The sequence below is a fragment of the Perissodus microlepis genome, chromosome 14 (assembly GCF_051167445.1).
Source record: "Perissodus microlepis isolate ML-2025 ecotype Zambia chromosome 14, ASM5116744v1, whole genome shotgun sequence".
Taxonomy (NCBI): domain Eukaryota; kingdom Metazoa; phylum Chordata; class Actinopteri; order Cichliformes; family Cichlidae; genus Perissodus; species Perissodus microlepis.
In genome coordinates, this window is record NC_140474.1 from 2,878,346 (window position 1) to 2,893,856 (window position 15,511).

Genomic DNA, 15,511 nt, shown 5'->3' on the forward strand with positions numbered 1-15,511 from the left:
TCATGTGATTGGCTTACCACGACTGCTTTATTCTTCCTCAGTCAAACAGCAGCACTCATGCCATTGTTTTGCTCCCTGAGCTCCAGGTGTTGTGCCAAAAAGTGATCGTCTACCAGACAGTGATTACCGTCCGCGGGAGCGCGCGCAGCTGCTTAAAGCTGTAGCACCCAGATTACTAGTTACTATTCAGCGCCGCTACTTGTAACAACATTATTCCCATCACTGGTGGTTATGTATGTGAAAGTGAGAGAGAAAAGGGGGCTCGTGCGTGGTGATGGGTGCAAGGGAAAATGCAGACAGCCATTCTGAGCTTGAAGCACCTAAAAGATAGTGTGAATTAATGTGTGCTTGTATCTGTGTGCGTGCGTGCGTGCATGCGTGCATGCATGCATGCTTGTCTGTGAAATATGATTGTACAATCCCAGGTGATTCACCCTCTTTACAATTTATGAATTTCAGCCACAGCCTCAGTAAGGATCCTCCCAGATGACAGACGCTGTCCTATCCAACCAAATAATCCAATTACTCACACACACACACAACAGGATGCCATAGGGGGGCATCTAAATCCTTCAAAAAATGGACTGAGCTGCAAAACAGATTCTCCCCAGCCAGGAAATAATGCACATAATAACAAATGCACAAAGATGCACACGCACACCTTTATGCACACAAGTACACACTGTAACCATGTAAACACAAAGTCCTTCACATCCAAACACTTTCTCTTTCTTACAGCCCACACACTCACACACACAGTTCTACCTGTGCACCAATCACTCTCCTCACTGCCCCATCACGTCATCTCTGAAACCGATAGCTCAAACAGCTGACACACTGTCAGTGAAGCTGTTCCCATTTCAGGTCCGCCACCTACGGAGGTTAAGGTGTGGATAAAATGGAGGTGCATACCACCCAGACAGGAAAAACTCATGTTCCTCTGTAAAGACACAGTATCCTCACGCACAGTTAAAAAGAGAAAAAACAATAGTGTTAGAAACACGTGGTAATCGTGTTACAGCATACCATAGTAGGACCCACAGGGCCACCTCAACCTTTTCATATCGCTACATCTCACCGTATATTGCAGGGAAAGCAGTGAGAATCGTGGAGATGTCCCACTGGTATAGCTGCTCTTGTCTGTATTTTTGTAGTCTTAGCCTCACGTAGTTCTCTTCTTCACATTCTCTGCTGCAGTTGCGTAAACTAGCGCTTATTAAGAGCACAAAAATAGCCTAAATGAAAAATACTTTGTTTAAAATATAATTGTTTCCTTTACTTAACTCTTTCATGGTTATGAGACTCCCCCACTGTTTGGTAAAAGCCTGTTTTAGGGCTCAGTGTCATGCTACATTGTTTTTGGCAGAAGTGACCACATCTAAGTGACTGGGTGAAGTTCTACGATATCACTTATTGAGATCAGCTAGCTTCCTTGGCTATCAAGCTGTATCAAAATAAAATAGTACAATACTCACCCGAGCACAGACTTCTTGTGTCCTCTCACCTTTGGACACCTCTTCTCTTTCAGTTTGTTCTCCACTTGTTTGGATCTCTAGTTTTGTGGCTTTCCTCCTTCCTTTGCACATGTTTCATTATTCATAAAAGGTTTGCTTTTTGATCATCTTTCCTTTGTGTACAGTTTGATGACACCTTGACAGGAAATTTGAATAAAGTGTCTGAATGATTGGTTAAAATAAACACTTTTCACAATCGGATGCAGTTAATAAAGCCTTTGTACATGATCATTAACATAATTCACTGGTGTTGATTCAACAACAGAAATGTGGGAAGCTTTAAAAAAATGACTGACCAAAAAGGTTATTTTACACACATCAGTGAGACTTATACACTTTTATACACATCATCCACCAGTACAGCATCCTGTGTTCTTCAGGTAGATCAGGTCTATAGAATTTGACTGCATGCTGAGGTGGCAGTTCAACCATATGATTCATGTTACAGCAGCTCATTACTCATGTCACAACTTACATTTATTTAAATGTACTTGAGTAGGTAGGGTTAGGGGTTGACGCTTCAGCATGCAGTCAAGTTCTATACTCTTGCTAATGACCTAAAAATTTTATTCAGGTGTGTTGCTGCAGGGACACATAAAAAAGTTTCAGGACACCGGCCCTCGAGGACTGGAGACCGCTGAGGTAGATGCTCCTGATAGTGATCAATGGGGTCCAGGATGATGGTGGTCAGAAAATAGAAAACTGAGAAATCTGCTGATATTAATCTGGTTCCTCCCCTGATATCGTAGAAAACTGCACCTCACCACTGGGATCCGTCTGTTGGCAAAAGTATCCTGTCATTAGAGAATGAGACAGGGATCACCGTGTGTAGAGCAGGGTGGCGAACTCCAGGCCAAAAATACATGTAATGTAATGCATTGATTTCACCTTACACTTCTTTAATGATTCAGTTTTTAACTGAATATAGTGGAATACCTTATTACAGCATGTGTTACAATGGGTCATAGTCAAGCAGAGTGAGAGCAGGAAGCAGGAAAAGAATATTGTGGAAACAACACAGTGTCACTCTCTGACAGAAGTTCTTCTTTGCTTTTTTTTCAATAATCAAACAAGTTTCCAGCAGCGAAGATGGGAACAGTGAGCAGAACCTGTTCAGTGAAGCTGGAATGCTTCATTCTTACATGCATGCTGCAATGTAAGCATGCAAACAGCCTTCACAGGAGCGAGTTTAAATTTTCTTTGTGAACACTCATTTATCGTTATTTCACTCACATGGTGCATAATACATCATAACAAAAATAGCTGCACACAGCTTTTTTAAAGGATTACACCTTTAACCTCCTAAGACCTGGTGTCCACATATGTGGACATCACATTTTGGGTTATTTAGACCAAAATACTGAATTTTGCTCTACAAGGGCCTGATATCCACTTACGAGGACATTATACTGTCACTGTTCTATCAAAATTTTAAACGAATATCCTCATATGTGGCTCTTATTTTTCTTAAAAACAAAAATAAGGTAAAAAAAAAAAAATCTGGTAATTCTTTGTTTTACATTCATCGGGCCCTAATGTGACCAAATATCAAAGAGATATTAAAAATGCATGCCGTGGAAGAGTTCGGGTCTTAGGAGGTTAACATGTGTCTTAAAGACTTAGCGACACCAAGCAAAACCAAGTAGGGAGCGCTCTGGAGTTGAAATAAATTAGGGATAGCACCAAATGCACCCATTATGTTAATGACTCTTACAGCTGACCTACTCTTCCAACATGCACAAAAACATTTGACCATGCAATTAATTTGTATGAATGTAATGTCTTTGATATGCTGTTAGTGATGGTGGCGACTCTCAACGTGGAGTCAATGAAAACTGCAATGAGAATCAATTAGGAATCAAATAAAAGGTGATACTGATAATGGAGTAATTCGTATCTATTTAAAACAGTATACTTAATAACATAACACATCTTCAGTATTATATAACTCCATTACTGTAAAATAACTTCATATATAACTTGCAGCTTAGCAATAAAGTTTATTGGACATATTAATTCACAAATCTACACGACAGACTGTCTGCAACCACCAAAGTGCCCGTGCTCATTTACGTACATTGATAAATATGTATGTATATAATATTTCCTTTTAACACATTCCAGGATTAACTGCAGCACTGAAAGAGATGTTCTTCATCACCACATACTCAAATCCTCCTTAATCATTAGAGCGGACACCGCCTCAGCTCATATGAGTTTCCTTTATATTTATCTTCAAAGTAAATAGCTATGGAGGCACAGCCAAGACTAAATCCATTTTTAGAATCCATGCCTTGGGACAAATTACCATAAGTTAGACATTAAATGTTTTCAATTGCAAACACACAGTTGTGCAGTCAGTTCAAATTGTTTGGGCAGTTTTACTGTCAGAAGCATTTCCATAAAGTTTGCTGTTTGATCCCCACTGTCTCTGCTGTTGCTTCAGATGTACCTGTTACCCACAACTTCACAGTTGCATTAATGCGCATTAATAAACAACAGCAGCCAATTGGATGATCTATAAAGTAAACAGTAAAATAAACAATGAAAGCAAGTATTTTAAAATGGAAATTAATTTATGAAATCTCAAGGATACGGCTGTGTTTACATAGCCAGCAGAGGGAAAAAATCAGCACTAACAGGTTTTTGTTATCAAGCGAAATTAATCCCCCAAATAAAATGTTCTCAAAGATGTGAATCAGAGAGAAAACAGCTCAGATTCACCTGAAGAGAAAGAAGATTAGATTTCGCTCACTGATCGTGACTGCAGGTGGACAACCACCTAATGAGATTTCAGGAGCACAGTCTTAGTGGGCTTGGTGAGGATTGTGGATTAAAGATACCGATAAGACACACACAAACACACACACACTTGTTTGTTTAATAAGCAGTTTTTATAATATTCATTTGCTAATTTATGGCCATCTAACTGTTCAACTTTCACATTACTTTTTTGTGTTGCTGTAACAAAATATAAACTTCTTGTACTTTAAGGTCATGGGTTTCATTAACAGCACCGGGTCAATGCAGTAGTTATCTCTGTGTTATTAAGCTATAAAGAGCCTGCAGTCTCCTATGAGCAGCATTTAGGGACAGTAGTCTGTCAACCCTAAAACATACACAGCAGTATCCTCCTTCTGGACAGAAAGGAGGATACACAGCAGTATCCTCCTTCTGGACAGAAAGGACAAGCACAACTATAAATCTTTTTAAGTTAGCTTCATGACAAACTAGCTAACACTGGTGCAAAAGAACAGTAACTGTACTCCCCGTCCACAGACGTGTCCATGATCCTATGTGTGCTGAATATATATACACCAATCAGGCTGATGATGACTGACAAGTGAAGTTCATGGCACTAATTAAGTCTTCATCATGGCACATGTTAGTTGGTGGGATGGATTAAGGAACAAGTCAACATTTTGTCCTCAAATCTGATGTGTTACAACAGGGGTGGGGAACTCCAGGCCTCGAGGTCCAGTGGCCTGCATGTTTTAGATATCATCCTGGGTCAACACACCTGAATCAAGTGATTAGTTCATTACCAGGCCTCTGGAGAACTTCAAGACATGTTGAGGAGGTCATTTAGTCATTTAAATCAGCTGTGTTGGATCAAAGACACATCTAAAACCTGCAGGATCCCGGCCCTCGAGGCCTGGAGTTCTACACCCCTGTGCAGGAAAAGTGTGTGGGCTGGAGCACTGTGTCAGAGCATCTTCAAAACTGCAGCTCTGGTGGGGTGTTCTTGGTCTGCAGGGGTCAGAATCTATCAAAGGTGGTCAGCGGTAACCAGCAACAGGTTACTGTTGCTGTAGCTCAAATTACCAAGCAGGTTAATGCTGGTTCTGATAGGTGGAGCGTCAGACACAGTGCATCACTTTTTTGTTGCATTTGGAGCTAAACAGTCAGGGTGAATATGCTGACCCTTGTCCACCGCCAAAAGCACCAACAGTGGAAACGTGAGCATCAGAACTGGAGCATGGAGCAAAAGAAGAAGGTAGCCTGGTCTGATGGATCACTTTCTTTTACATCTCGTGGATGGCTGGGTGCATGCACATCGCTTACTTGGAGAAGACCTTGCAGCGGCATGCACAGTAGGAAGGCAGGCTTGGGGCATGCAGAGATTACTTATATCTGTGCAGTGATCAGTGTTGGTCAAGTTACTTGAAAAAAGTAATCAGTAACTAATTACTGATTACTTATTTCCAAAAGTAATTACTTAGTTACTTAGTTACTTTTTAAAAACACGATTTACAACCTGAATAGGTGATAAAGCGATAGATCTTTCAGCCCAATTCTACTTTTTCTGCATAATCCATCATACAAAATGTAATCAAATAGAAAAGTCTCCTTTTTTAAAACTTGTTTTATTAGTTTTAATCTTTTAACTTTATGCATCAAGCAAAAATTTTATTATATGCAACATTCTCTGACTGGAAGAAATTTGTTTAATATTTAAACCTATTTTCTGCACATTCCAGCACATAAAATATTTTTTTTTGTGTGTGTTTACACTCACTCTTTCAAATAGATGCAAGTAAAACACAGCAGAAAATAAATAAAGTCAAAGACTCAGCGGTCCTTTTGCTCTATTTTCACCTGTAAAGCAGGAGTGGGGTAGGCGGAGGTTTACCCTGGTGCAGGTGTGCCGCAGCGGTCAGTGGAAGAATCCGCGAGTTTCTCTGTGAGTTTCCCATCACGTCGTAGCTACTCGGTGCTTGCTTGGAAGTTTAGGGGTTTTTTTCGCTGTAAAAAGAAGTTTTCTTCCCACGCACAACGGGTAGAACTTTTTAACTTTGTAACAGTTACAAAGACAATTAAGACCTCTGTGAATACAACATTAAGAGGGATGGATGTATTAACTGGACTGGATGAAGCAGAGCCACTCAGGCTTGCTGCTAGTCAGTGTTTTTTTTTTCCATGCATCAAGTGCCATCTTTGACTTTGGTTTCCACTTCTTTTAAGTACCTACAATCCCATCAAAGCAATTACAGCAGTGAAAGAGGAGCAGCGATGCATCTTCTTTACATATGGTCTATGAGTACGAGCAGTAAAGTAATTTAAGGAAGTTGCTTTCTAGTGTTCCATAAAACATAAGTTTATAAAACTTCAAACTCTGCTGATTTTTATTTATTGATGACAAAACTCAGCATGTGTCTCCTTTAAGTGTGGCCGAGCATCTGATGTGAAGTCAGAGAGGAGTGTTTGTGCTCACATGTGAGACAGCATGATTGAGCAGGTGGAGGCGTTCACTGCTTCCTTTCTCTCTCTTTTCTTTGGGGTATCCAGTATTGATGCACGCAGTCACCCTCATGTAGGAGGCACAGCAGGCCGAGCTGCCATTCAAATTACACCCAGAATAGACAAGTGTTTGCAGAGGGCCTCCCTGAAGGCATATTTCTATTAATCATGACCTGCCTCATCCACGATTTCTTGTTGACAACAGAAAGATCACAGTGATGAGTACGAGCAGCTCATGTCATCGGCAATAAAATATATTTATCCTTGAACTGGTTCCCAGAACACTGTCACTTTGTGTTATTTGCTTTCTATCTTCAATAAAGAATGTGAGGGTCTCTAACTTCTTTTTGAAAGTCTCATTGATTTTACCCTCTGACAGCGTACTGTAGTAGCACGAACTGGGCAAAACCTGGATCAGTGTCAGTACAAAGGAGGTGAGTGAAAAAGCAGAATGCTGATCCTCAACAGGAAGAAGGTCCCATGTGTCTCAGAAGCACTTTCCTTTTATTTAAATGAGTCCAGCTGTCTACACACAGACATCATACAAGCTTCTCACACTCACGAGACAAATCTATCTTTTTATTTGTGTTCAGTATCACAAACCATAAATTTCAATCTTAGAAATGTGAAGGTTCAGTAATCCTGTTACTCTTGTTCTCGTTCTCTTTTCTAGGTTTTTCTTTTCATTTGTAGTAAAAACACAAAAACCTTCCATCAACATGTCGAGGATTGTTTCTGACTCATGCTGCCAAACGGCGTTCACACCATCATTTGTCTCTCTAGTATCAAAAGGTTCTACAAAAAGGAAATAATAGTAATTTAGTCCATTGCCTGTTCCAAGCAGTCTTCTTGGCCTTCAGCATGATGCTCATTGTTTGAGCTCTCCCCGTTTGTCCTGTTCTGAACACTACAGAGATGATCCCCGAACACAGACCTAAACCTCCCTGTACAGACCCTGGCTTCCTGCCCTTTCCTCATTGTTTCAGTGGAAAGACCCTTGTTCTGTAATGTTCTTGGGTCAAATTTAATATTAATCCCCCCCTCCCCTTTTTTTTATTACAATTGTCTTTGACTTTCATGTCTTAGGATCACAGCGCAGCCACTCCTCTGTCCCCTGCTGCTCAGTCTCAGGCTGAGATCCATTCCAGATTTCAGCAGTGATCAATAATTTGTGTTCTGCTTGTGGCTCCCTCAGTCAGTGTGACACAATGCCTCCTTTATAGACAAGAACAGTGAGTTGGAGTGGCTGTTGCTGCACTGTGCCGTTAGTCTGCAGACTAGATGTGATGGAAAATCTTGTAATTAGCTCCATAAAAGAAAAAAAAAAACAATTATCCAGAGATAAAAAAGGATATTTATTTAAATTCTTTAATTTAAAAAAAACTGCAATTAAACAGCTAATAAATTCTGTCCAAGAAACATAAAGTGGTTTGATATGAATTGTAATCTAAAGGTATTTTGCATACTTTCTGTCCTGATTTGTTTTCTTATCAAAGGGACAAAGGATGATTTGGTGCTTGCTGCTGTGTCGGGGTCTGCCTCCACTGTTGTGTCTTCATCAGACAGACCATTTTGTGCAGTAATTAATTCTCCTCATCCTCAACCTTTCCTTCATGTGGTGTGATCCAGGGATCAGCTCTTAGTCCTGTTTTATTCTCTACCTACTTAAATGCATTCTTTGATGAGATAATCCACAAATCCAGTCTTATTTCATCTGCGATAATATGTTTACGATGATATCTATTATGTATTTGCTGTCATGTCGGTGAAATATAAAATACTTAAGGTACTTGAAACCTGATGTCATCAGTCACATCTTTGAAACAGCCAAAATAATCTCAGCCTCCATCTGTTAGCTTTAAATGCTGCCTTCTATAACTCTGTGTGTTTTGTTTGTTTGTTTTTTGTTTTTATTTCACATAGAAAACTGCATAAAATTGGGTATTAGTTTTAACAAGCACTGAAAAGTAGCAACTTGACTAACTGTTGCTTAACCAGCAGCACAAACAAAAAAAGACTTCAGAGAAGCATTTCCAACCTGCAAACATCAGACTTGTCAGCCATTTCTTAGCCAATATGCAATGAACATTGACAGCTAGCATGTACACCAAGCAGGTAAGTATACTGTAAGCACTGAGAGCAGGTACGTTATCAGTCTCTGATCTGGGCTCACAGCAACTCAAGGTCAGTTTCCAGAAGCTGCAGGTTTGACGCTTCATGAGGGGATTAACAGAATTCTCACTGTCTCTGCTTCTATTCGCAGGATTAGTGGTGACAGCAAGTGAGGTGAGAGTGAGCAAGAAGGTAAACAGGCGGGTTTGCTTTCCTCTGAGTTGAGGAGAGGGCCGGTGAATAAGTGCAACACAGACTTGACTCCAACAAAGTGATGCAAAGCAAAAGACTGAGCAAAGTGAGCAGGTTAACAGTCAGGCAAGCAGTCCTCAGGGCCCAGGTTAAAGACCGCACTTATTTCAGATGGACAACAGATGCCATTGCATGCATGCATATATATGCCCATGCCACACCCCCCGGTGGAAGGTTAATAGTCATCCACACCCACAATTACAGCGAGAGAGCGAGGAAAGGCAGGTGTTACCCCTGGAGGACAGGAGGGGCCTGTCATACCTGTAAGTCAATCACAGATGATTCTAGATATTGGAGGGTGTAAATAGTCCATCATTAACCAAATCAACAAAAAAATGAACCAATAACAACGTGTATTTACTGAGCATCAACCTTCACTTTGGAGGACAGTACATGTTTGATGCCAAACTGATTTCTGTATGCTTATTTAAGGTCCTGCAGCTCTGTCAGTCATTTTTATTCATCACCCTCAGTGCACAGTTGATAAATTCAGGTATGCTGAGATATGTGATATCGAAGATAATACTTCTTTTGATGCAAAGTAACAAAGAATATACAGCATTATTGTGGCTACAATATAAGATACATTTTCTGTTGTTATTACTTCTATGAAAGGTGTTACTGTGCCTGTAGTTCCATCCTTTATTTAATAATGTTCATACTGAACCTGTCATGATCTACGAGTTTGACGACCCAAATGGAGACACTTAAAAACGGGAGTGGGCTTAAACAAAAGACGAGCAGTTTATTAAAGACTGAACAAAAATACAAGCAAGAGGCAAAACAGGAACTAAGGCTTAACTAATAGAACTAAACTGGGTGAACTAAATAACTAACTAAACATTGGAAACTGGACAAACAAACAAAACTTGGACATGGAACCCTGGAACATGGACTAGAGAAGCAGATAACATGATACACCTGGGATGAACAGACATAACAATGCAGAGGAAGTCAAACTAAACAGAGAGAGACTGTCAAAATAAAACAAGAAACAGACACAGTCTATGACATGCGGCTTGAGGGAGAAAGGGATCCGGGATGAAGGAAAGCACACAGGAAGAAGACGGGCTGGGGACACAAAGAGGGAAACATACATGGGAGGAGAGACACGGAGGAGGCGAGAGAGGGAGCGAGACCAAACAAACACGACTGGTGACACATACGCAGAGGACATGACAGACTCTCACAGGAGACGCAGGGATGAGACAGAGACAAGGAAACATGAACCAGAGATACAAATAAACTTAGAGGCATAAAAGAAGGAAACTCAAGGCTAAACAGTAAAAACTTGAATTTAAAACATCTTCATAAAGCAATGAATACAAAATAACTCAAAACAGAGGAGCAAATCTCAACCCTAAAACATTCTGATAAAGCAAAGCATCAAAAGCCAAAGGGAAAACTCAAAAAGCTGGATCGAACACCATAACAGAACCAGTTGGACACACTGGAACTCCTCATGCACACATACAGGTACATGGTTTAACGTGGTCACAGACAACAGTGAGCATGCTCAAGTCCATCCGTCCATGTGCCCGCCATTGTGCTTGTGGGAGTTTCATAGTGTGTGAGGGAAGGTGTGTTAGCACCCAAACGCAGAGAGGTGAGTCCAAAAACAGCTTTATTGCTGAGCTCTCCCCAAAACACAAAAAACTGGCGTGTCCTTATTTCTCCCTCTACTCTTTCAGCTGTTACTTTATGTCAGAGGTCAAAGTCAACTAGAGAACAGTTAAGGACACAAAGCTGTCAGAAGCCAGATCCATCAAAGGGCCTTTCATAAGGACCTCGACTTCAGATTCGGCTCTTTTCTGAAGGGCACCTGTCTGTCGCAGTTCACACAGTGGTAACTATGTGAAGACACCTATGTGACCACATAGCAAAATAGTGTGTTAACTGTTCAATACCATGTGCTTCACCTTTTTTTTCTACTGCCAGAGTCAATGCCAAATGCTGGCAGGATTCTCTAGTGAAAACATAAAAAGCATGTGAACAATGCACTACCTTGAAATGACTGAACATCTGAACATATCAGCCACGCTTGAAAGTTCATGTAATCTTACCAGGCCGGCCTTGCTCAAATTGAGTCATCCTTTGATCACAGCACCAGTCTGAATGCCATCACATTACCAGCAGGGAACAAGATGTCTCTCAACTGCATCTTGAGGTGCTCAGCACACTAACAGGCATCATTTATGGAGAATGTACACACGAGTTAAACCTTTGGCTTGACACAACTGCTTTTAGCTTTTTTTTTACAAGGTCAAGATATCCAGATATTTTTCATGCAAGTTCTTTGCAGAAAGTTTCTAGAATTAACCAATAAAAGGGGCTGAACTCCATTATATCATCACGCAGCTGCTATTTTCAGTAATCCTGTAAACGTCCCGTTGTACCTGTGCTCCGATGCTTCAGGAAGGCGATTCCTAAACTTCATTTTCAAAAGTTATGTTTCTTTCAGTTGTTAAATATGGCGACAGGTGCTATTTTTAAACTTAAATTAACTTAAACTACATACAGGAGGCTCCCCTAATTATATAATTGAGTATATAAACTTGCACAACTAAAAGAAATCTGACCTTGTATTTTATGTCACTTAAATTTCATGTATTGACTTTCAGTGGATATTATGTAGCTTGTGATGCCAAATTTGAGTAAGTTTTAGTTCCTGTATTAATTTCTTTGTTAATCTGCTGATTAACTCTAATACTTGTGGCATTGTTAGAGATTATTATGGAGAATAGTCGCTGCTTTGATTTTGTCATCATCCTGTTTGTGTTGTTCCGTGTCTCTGCTGTCATCAGTGTCATTCTTTGTGTCTTTTGTTCGTTTCTTTTTAACTTTGAAGGGTTACTTTTGCTCTGTGACTCGTGGTAGTTTGATGTCCTGTTCTTCCATATTATTGTATAACCTGTCCTCATTATTTGTACCTGACATTTATTTTTTTTGCCTGTCCTTTATTCCTATCTGTGTTCTGTTGTGTAAACACAGCCATTTCTTTCACTTCTGTCCAGATATCCGTTTCCACTCCTTTTTTCTCTGTTACTTTCCTGCTTCCTGTGCCTCGAACTTTCTGTTTCTTGATATGAGTTTTTTGCCTTTTAGCCAATAAAGTTTTCTTATGTCAGTATCTCGGTGCTTCTACCTCTTGTGTCTTGGTCCTTTTCTCAGACACGACAGACAAATATCACTACTGGTGAGATTTTTTTAGAACCTGGTGGGAGCAGGCAGCACTTATTTCTTCTGTTTGAATCTTGCACATTGTGAAGTGTGACAGGTTTAGTGTTTAGTGTGCTGTCATAGACAGATCTGATTTATGAGTGGAAGTGTTCCCCTCTGACAGGTAATTGTCTCAATGCGTTTGTTCATGTAACCTTTCTATACCAGTGAGGAGCTGTAGAGGAAAAACTACCAAGTACTTCTTCAGTTCACATATATGAATGAGTCAGCTTATACACTGTCAGAGGGCTCTGTGATAAAATCTCCTCTGCTTTAATAGAAAATATTCATTCTAATTTTCACGTTAATTAAACAACTAGTATATAGGAAACAGACATCTAAACCAAGGACATACACTGTAAAAAGAATAACCCTATTCAAATAAAAAAAAATGATGTCCAATTGTCACATCCAAAATATTTGACTTCATAGAATCCAAATTGAGTCACTTGATATGACCTGATACTTTTATGTTGATATAAACAATATTACTAGACTTGACTGAAACTTTAAATTTTGCATTGATCCAAATTGATTTTTTTACATAGAACCATATTTTAATTATTGAACCAAGCTAATATATTGAAATTTAACCAACCTAATGTATTCACATCGAACCAAATTAACATGAACTAATATGTTTGTGTTGAAGCCAGGTAATTGATTTACATTTCATTTTATTTCAGTTCAAAAATGCTCTGCATTTCCTATAAAAAACAAGACAGTTGGCCAACCAATTATTTCAAAATTATTTATTGTTCCAAACCATTTTAACTATAATCAATAGAGAGGATTAGTAATATACAGATTTAGTGCTACAGCAGAAATGATTAGAGAAATGTTTGTTTTATAAAACCTGCAACCTTTTGAAAACCTGCAATCTTTTGAAAACCAGTATAAAACCTGCAATCTTTTGAAAACCGGTATAAAACCTGCAACCTGTCTAAAACTGGCATAAAACCATTATAAAAACTCTTTTTAAACCAATTTGCAAGTACTCAAAAATATTTATATGTGCATTGTGCCTGTACAATGTAAAAAAAAAATCTACACATGTATCAATGAAATCAACTTAAATCTCCCTTTCAAATGGGTGTTCTTATAATTTTTGAATGTAGAATACCACTGCAGGCCAACCAAGCAAAATAACCAAGCACACATACACATGCACACATGCATGCAAACACTACTGTGCAGTGTTAAGTTCACAATTAAGTTTGCGAATCTTAGAGGTCATCTTGTTAAAGTCAATCTCCATCGTAATCTTTTGACGAGCCTCAAAGGTGAACCTGAATCCTCGTGGATATTCCATATTAAGAGCATAACAGAGTCCAAAGACCATTGCCACTCCAGCTGCCACAGAAGGCAACTCATTCAGGACTTCCACACCATCAATGATTATCCCGATGTCTCGAGGCTGATGTAGGAGGCTTGAGTTGTCCCTGAAGACGAAGAGTGCCATGGTGGTACTCTGCAGCTCTTCCTCAGCTTCATCTTTCTGGGATATCTTGAGGTAAAATATGGAACAAAATGTACAAGTGAAGAACTGAAGTCTGGCACACCTGATAAATCTTTGACCATAATAAACTACTATTTTGATAGCTGTTTGGTCACAGACTATTAGAACAATTATTTGACTAATCAGATTGTGAATTGCATAATCATTAAATTAAATCAATGGTGGAACATTTTCATAAATGTTCCACAAAGCCCAAGAAAAAAAAGAAAACAATACAGAACCCTAAGATATTAACTTGATGAGTTGATTAATCGTTGCTGTCCTACATTAATCACTGCATTTAATAGCAGAGTTGTCAAATTTACATCAAGAGACTGCATCTCATGTAGAGACAGAACAGATATGGACATACCATGTATTCTTTTATCAAGTCCTCAACACGTTCTCCAAGGTAGATAATGAGAGATTTAAGTATACACTCCCTCCTAATGTCAGCATCAGCATCCTGCAGGAACAGTTAAAATTGTTACTATGCAATATGGAGAGTATGCTACGTGAGAGGAATTTTTTTTCACCTCTCTATCCTCATGAGGTGACTAATGCCCCTTTTCCACCGACAAATCGGCACGGTGCGCTTGAGGGCAGTTCAGTTTAGCGCGGATGAACTCGCTTGTTGCGGTGGAAACATAAAGCGGACGTAACTGGGAACAGGGGCGAACCCATCTGGCTATGAAAAGTCGCGCGCAAAAGTCTTTGTCTGCAACGTCACAGCCCGAAGAACAACAACAATCGCGATATGTGTGTGTTTTTGTACTTTGCTCTGTCTGTGGATCATTTCATAAAAAGCTAGTACTATAATTTGATTTAGGTTTACCAAACAGTCTACAGACCAGCCATTAGCGACTAAGTTTGGCATAGGGTCAATTTTTTGCTGTTAAAATTAAAATTTCTTCTGAAAATGCACATTTTTCCGAGCCGCGCCTGAAAGTCAATTGAAGGAATTAGTCTTATGTCATTGATCTTATATGCTGGCGTGTTATTTCTGTCTCTAAATCATGCACATTAATAATTATCTTTTGCGCTCGGTGTACACACACATAACACACAGATATTTATATGAAGAGAGACAGAGACAAACGTGCGCGCACAAACACAAGCTTGTGTCTAGAAACCGTGAGCTCACCAGAAAAATTCAAACAAAGCGGAGCACGGAGTTATACTATGAATGTTATGAACTATGAACTTATGCTAGCTAGCTGTATCCACCACCGATGCATCGTGGTAACGCTAGCTAGTTAGTATACTGGTAAAAAACGGCTTTTTGCCTAACTTGCATTCCCGACTGTGATGGTCGGTTGCTGGTAACCAGTTCTAACATCGCGCCGGATAGCTAGCTAGCAGCTACAATCATGCAAAAATTGGGGGTGGCTGTCGACCCAGCTTAAATGGGGTTATTTTCTGCAATTTTGGCAATACAAATTATAAAAGCTTTTGTAACACACTTGGCTTTACTTACGTTTATTTTCAGATGAAATTAATCAAAGATGTGACACAATGTTTCCAGCAGCCATGCAGAATAAAAATGGGTCCCGGTCTATTTCTGGTGGGCGTGTTCAAGTGCAAATCACTTTGACTCAAATTAAAGATATTATCTGTTCAACATGAAAAGAAATATATGTTTTGAGAGAAATCAAAAACTTTGCGTTGTGTCCTT